The 5,996-nt window shown below is 57.0% G+C and overlaps 1 protein-coding gene across 9 annotated transcripts in view; it reads right to left on the reverse strand.

Annotated features, from left to right (window-relative positions):
• The window catches only part of TRPM2 (transient receptor potential cation channel subfamily M member 2), a 57,793-nt gene that overhangs the window by 46,696 nt on the left and 5,101 nt on the right, over window positions 1–5,996 (reverse strand). The window lies entirely within an intron of this gene.

Here is a 5,996-nt window from a genome sequence, read left to right on the forward strand (position 1 = left end):
AAGAGGGAAGGGAAGGGAAGGGAAGGGAAGGGAAGGGAAGGGAAGGGAGGGAAGAGGGAAGGGAAGGGAGGGAAAAAGAAAAGAAGGAAGGAAAGGAAAGGAAAGGCACATATATAAGAAAAGAAGTAAAACTATCTTTATTCACAGGTGATGGAATTGTGTGTGTAGAAAACCCCAGGGAATGTACAAAAAGGTGTGAGACTGACAATAACTCTAGCAAGTTTGTAGGATACAAGGTCAATAAAAATAAATCAATTTTATGTCTATACAGAAGTAACAAACAGAAAGTGAAATTGGGGCGCCTGGGTGGTTCCGTTGGTTAAGCATCTGACTTCAGCACAGGTCATGATCTCACAGTTTGTGAGTTCGAGCCCCGTGTCGGGCTCTGTGCTGACAGCTCACAGCCTGGGGCCTGCTTTGGATTCTGTGTCTCCCTCTCTCTCTGCCCCCACCCTGCTCATGCTCTGTCTCTGTCTTTCAAAAATGAATAAACATTAAAAACAATTAAAGAAAGTGAAATCAAAACAAAACCCTACCTATAATAGCAAAGAAAAGTTAAAAGTGGCCAAATTTCTCACATTTGGAAAGAAGTCATAAATTCTACATTCAAGAATCTAGGGAACACCACACAAGGGAGACCCAAAGAGATGTGTGCCAGGATACTAAAGTCAAACTTGCATCAACTGAAGACAAAGAAAAAATCTTGGAAGCCGCAAGACAGAAATGACACTTTGCCTACTGGGGCAAAGTAACTCACAGAACAAACAACTTCTCATCAGAAATCAGAAAGAAGTACCAGGAGCAGGGCGCCTGGGGGGGCTCAGTCGGCTGAGGGTCCGACTCTTGGTTTCAGGTCAGGTCATGATCTCACAGTTCGTGGGTTCGAGCCCTGTGTCGGGCTCTGCGCTAACAGCATGGAGCCTGCTAGGGATTCTCTCTCTCTCTCTCTCTCTCTCTCTCTCTGCCCCTCCCCTCATGCTTCACGCGCTCTCTCTCTCGCAAAATAAACTAATAAACTTAAAAAAAATTTTTTTTTCAGGAAGTACGAGGAAGGGGCACAACAGCTTTCAAAAAGCACCAACCCAGAATTGAACACTCAACAGACGCATGGCTCAGTCAGACGCTCTCGGATGAAAGAAAACGGAGGGAATCTGTCACCCACAGGACTGCCCTATGAGGGTGGATAAAGGTCGTTCTCTAAGCAGAAACGAAGTGATGGACGGTGGAAAGGTTGAACAGCAGAAGGAAGGAAGAATGACAGAACGGGTAAACGGAACTCTGGAAAAATGTTCAAGTCACCTGGAAAGGCAGGAAAAGAAAAACCTTAAAACGGAAAGATGCGATGGCGGACTTAAGTCCTAACATCAAAACTCACCTTCGATGTAGTGTCGTAAATACACCAGTTTGAAAAGACACAGGTTTTGCAGAGTGGATGGAAAAAGTAAGACCCGATTATTTATTGTCTACAAAATCCTCGCTTCCAACGACGGAGGCAAGCTGAGAGTGACCGACCACTTGGCAGCAAAGGGGGGAGGACTGCCGATATGCACAACAACCCGGATGGACGGCGAAGGGATCGCGCTGGGTGGAAAGTGACATGGTCACTTCGGTCGGATTCCTTAGGTGACGTGCTCGAAGTGGCAAGGTTGCGGGCATGAAGAACAGACTCGTGGCTGCCGGGGGCTCAGGCGGTGGGGGCAGAGGACGCAGGGGTGAGACCAGGCTCGGAACCCGGGGAGCTCCCGCGGCATCTTTGCAACTTCCTAAAATCTATGATGGTTCTGGAGTAAAAAGGGTAAGGAGCCCCCGCGTGGTGCAGGCTCAAAGCAGCACGTGACAGACGCAGGCCAGCCTGCCGGGCACCTGGACGACGCTACGGGAGAACCTGCGCCCGGGACTCCCCGCCACCTCCTTCCAACTGTGACCTCCCCTCTCGTGTCCTTCAGGTTCGGGGACTGAGACCTTTTCACTCCTTTCCTGCTATTCACTGGGGCTTCGGGAGAGGAGATAAGTGTGTTCTATACACCTCCTTACATTGGAAATTGTGAATTTTTAGGTTCTGACATCTCATTAGTATCAAGTGACCTGAAGGACGAGAGACAGATGAGACAAGCAAGCAGTCCGAGGCCAGGTGAGCCTGGGGCCAGGTGGCACAGGGAAGGATGCTGGGGGACAAGTGGCACAGAGAAGGACGCGGAGCTGCCCCGCTCAGACGCTCTGGCTCTCCATTTCTCCACCGCTACAAGGAGAAAACAGTACATCCCCTGACCCCCAGCCTACAGAATGCCTTGAGGGTCTAAAGAGGTTCTAGAAATAACGTATAAAATTAGTGCCAAACAACTAAGCATGCAGAGCACCCAGGATGGGTTAAGACACCCGTGGCCTGCCCTGCACCCAGGTGCTGCTGGGCTCCTCCCCGAGGGCTGTCCCTCCTTCTGCGTGTGGTGACCGCAGGGGGCCCCAGTGCTCTGAGCACAAGCCCCACCCGTGGAGAGCTCGGAGTGCGCCCTCTGACCTCCATCGACCCCTCAGGGAGACTCAGGCGCTTTCAGACCTGCAGGGAACACAGGGTACACGTTATGTGTTGTGTGACCACCTCGATTTATGGTCAAAGGCAGGGAGGGGGGAGTCACCAGGACGAGGACCCAGCTCTTGTATCTTGGCCCAGCGCTGCCCCCAGGCTTTCTGTTCAGTCTCTAATGGCCTAAGACGGGTCACCTCCTTACCTCGTCTCTGAGCCACCCCCTCTGCTGAGATTAGATCTTAAATCTACGTGGCTGCCCAAGCTCTCCATCTGGGCTGCTCCGTGCAGTCTGGAGAGGCGCCTCGGTCTTACTAAGCATGCACGCCTCGTCCTGAAGACAGCTTCCGAAGCATCCGCTTCGGTCTCTGTGTTTTATGGATGAGGGTTCCAGGGAGGAGAAAGAGCCAATACGTCAAGGTCGCAAAGTAACTGTGACAGTACGGGGAAGGTCTGGGGTGGCGGTGGTGGGAAGGGAAACGAGTCAAATCTGGGCAGAGCTGAGAAGGACCCTCAGGATGTGGGACTAATTAGATTATGGGGATGTAGGGAGGTGGGGGGTGGGGGGGGTTCAGGTCTGGAAGGCGGTGGGGGAGACCCCAACGCCTTTGATGGAAATACGTAAGGTGTATAAATAAATCTGTTCCAAGGCTCCGTTCGTGACGGGGAGGACCTTCCCACCGTCTCCTCCTGGACCGCACTCTGCTCTCACAAGGGAGCATGCCCTCTCCATCCGCTGGAGGGACCCCTTTGATGGGGAACACCCTGTGCAGGACACAGTCCCCCGCAGGCCTGGGACCACTGTCTCTGGAGGGGCTGCTCACTAGGCTGGGCTTTCAGAACGGTCTGCATTCCCCAACCCACTCATCCCAGACTGTGCAGAGGACACGATTTGTGCTCAACACCTGCTTTCCCTGGGCGTCTGGAATGTGGGGGGTGCTAGGCAGAGATGCTGATGTCACCAGCCCGGGACTAACCCCGGGCGCTGAGCCCCTAACAGCTTCGCAGGACAGAAGCCCGGCACACAGCTGCATTCTCCCCTGCTGGCATGCCCCTGGGGAGGGAGACGGGGGACAGAGGTCGCAAGCCTGCGCACGGAGTCTCGGGCCCGCCCGTGTGCTTTCCCTGTTGAGCCTGCTGGGCGTCCCTGCGCTGTGACTGCTGTCCTAGAACACGTACGGCAACCCCAAGGACCCCCAGAAACAAGTCCACACCGCCGTCTCTGACTCGAATCAGAACCCCATCTCTCTGGGGTCTGCCGGCCCCCGGGGAGCACCTTCCTTTGCTTTCCTTCTGGTTCCACGTGGGGAGCACAAGGGGGCCCATGAGCATCAGGGCTGTGGGCACACTGCCCACCTCCACGCCAGGCAGCCGGGACGGCCCCCGCCACCAGGATCCCGGCCGCTCCGCACACCCCGCTCTTGCCACGTGGGGTCCCAAATCTTTGAGAAGGAAAACAGGAGGCAAGGAGAATGCCCTGTTCTTCCATGGGGGAGCACCAGAAAACAATCTGCGGGCCACTGGTGCTTCCAGACAAAGACCCAGGAACCGGCCGCCCCCAGGACGTCCAACACGCCTGGTGAGTTCCCAGGCAGCAGATAACCAGAAGCGCCCACTCGGATGCACCTCGCCAAGCTCCCCGCCCTCCCTGTGTTTCCTGCCGTTCCCGGGACCTCCGGGCACCTGCTTCACCTCCCAGCTATAAACCCCATCCCCGGCTTCCATCAGGTTCTGAAACATAGTTTAGGAAACTGCTTTAGGTCGTAAGACGCGGCTAATCAGGACACCGGTACTTCATTCTAGTTGCCGTTAACCAATCACACGGTACCCTACAAGAAAATGTCTCTGGGTGCCCCCACCTTTCCGGCCATCACTGGGTCCCGTGCTTCCCAGCCCTCAATGTAACATCCGAGCGACAGCCCCCTGTAGCAGCCCCTTGCGTCAAACCTGATGCCAGTAAACGTGCTCCTGGAAATTTCCAGAACCAAAGGCATCCTGAGCAGTATTTCTTCAAAGCAGGAAAGGGGCCCTGAAGGAGTAGGAAGCCCCGTTTCAGCCTCAAATCCCAGCTGAGTCCCCCGGCCCTCGCTGACCCTTGTCAGCATCCTCCACTGGGTCTTAGCTCAGAGGAAAGAAGGGGCCCGGGGTCGGGTGGGTGGCGGCTCCGGGCCCCGCGAGCCGGAGACCAGACTGCCGCATAAGTCTTCGGAACGACTTTGAAGCCAGTGAGTCCTGCACGGGCCGTCCGGGTGACACTCATTCCCTCGGAGGCTATTTTCATAAGCTTCCTGTAAACTAACGAAGACTGGAAACCTCGACGCAAAACGCTCTCTGTACGTCGTCAGAGCGAGCAGCGTGGCTGGGAAGCTCCGATGACGCACCGAGTACGTTGGCACTCCCTGCCAAGCTGCCAGCTGGAACATGCCGGCAACCCTCTCTGGCTCAAGGGTCTGCTCCCAGGACGGAGAAATGAGGACGCGGCCCTGACGCGGAGCCACGCCGGAGGCGTGAACCCCAGCCCCTCAGTGACGACGGCGGGCAGATCGCAGGGCCCCGGGAACGGCCTCGTCGGCGGTGATCCCTCCTGCCCGAGCCGCGGCCTAATCTCTCTCCCTTCCCCACGCGGGCTCCTCCCCCCAGGTCATTCGACACGCGGGGGCTGGATGCTATTCGTCCACCGTGGGAAGCGGAAGACGGATTCTGCCGCCACGAAGCCACACGATCTCGGGGCGCGAGGGACTGGTAAAAAGACAGGTAGATGGAGCGTGGTGGGGAGAGAGGTTACTTCCCCGTGTGGTCAGGGAGGGCCGCACAGCAGAGCCGGCATCCGCCGGCTCAGCAGAGCTCAGTAGGCGACAAGGAAGGCGGAGGAGAAAGAGCGTGGCCGGTCGGTGGCAAGACACGACTCTGATGCGGCTGGGGGGGAGGCGCTGACACAAATCATACTCCTCAAGGAACGGCGAGGACGTGCCACACCTCCCAGGAGGTTCCTCCGAAGCTGCCCGCAGCGCCCCCAAGCTCCCGGGCGGCCCTGCTGGGCAGCCAGCAGCCCAGGAGGGAAACGTCCAGCCGTGTGGAGGCGTAGAGGCCACCGCTGCCCGCGGAGGTGGTCTTGGCCCCACAGGTAGGAGAGGCAAGGGGGGGGCGGTTCCTGAGGGTGAGGTGGCCTGGTCTGCATTTGGCACCGACCTCAGCGAGGGGCCCAGGCTGGGCATTCTCCCTGAGTCCCCGTAGAGCCCCCACGGCACTGTGACACCCTCTACTCCAGAGGGAAATGAACATTCTAGAGGCATGCAACGTGGCGCCCAAATGAGCACGTTCAAGTCCAAGTGCCCCTGCGGAGCGGTCCCCTGATGACCCTGGATGAGTCACCTAAGCTCTCTGCACCCCACCTGCAGGACGCATGAGGCAAAGCTGCTCACCCACAGACAGCTGGACGGGCATGTGGGGCTGCCGCAAGCGTCCGAGGCCACGC

Source organism: Herpailurus yagouaroundi, unplaced genomic scaffold (assembly GCF_014898765.1).
Source record: "Herpailurus yagouaroundi ecotype Mexico unplaced genomic scaffold, PumYag 162, whole genome shotgun sequence".
NCBI lineage: Eukaryota > Metazoa > Chordata > Mammalia > Carnivora > Felidae > Herpailurus > Herpailurus yagouaroundi.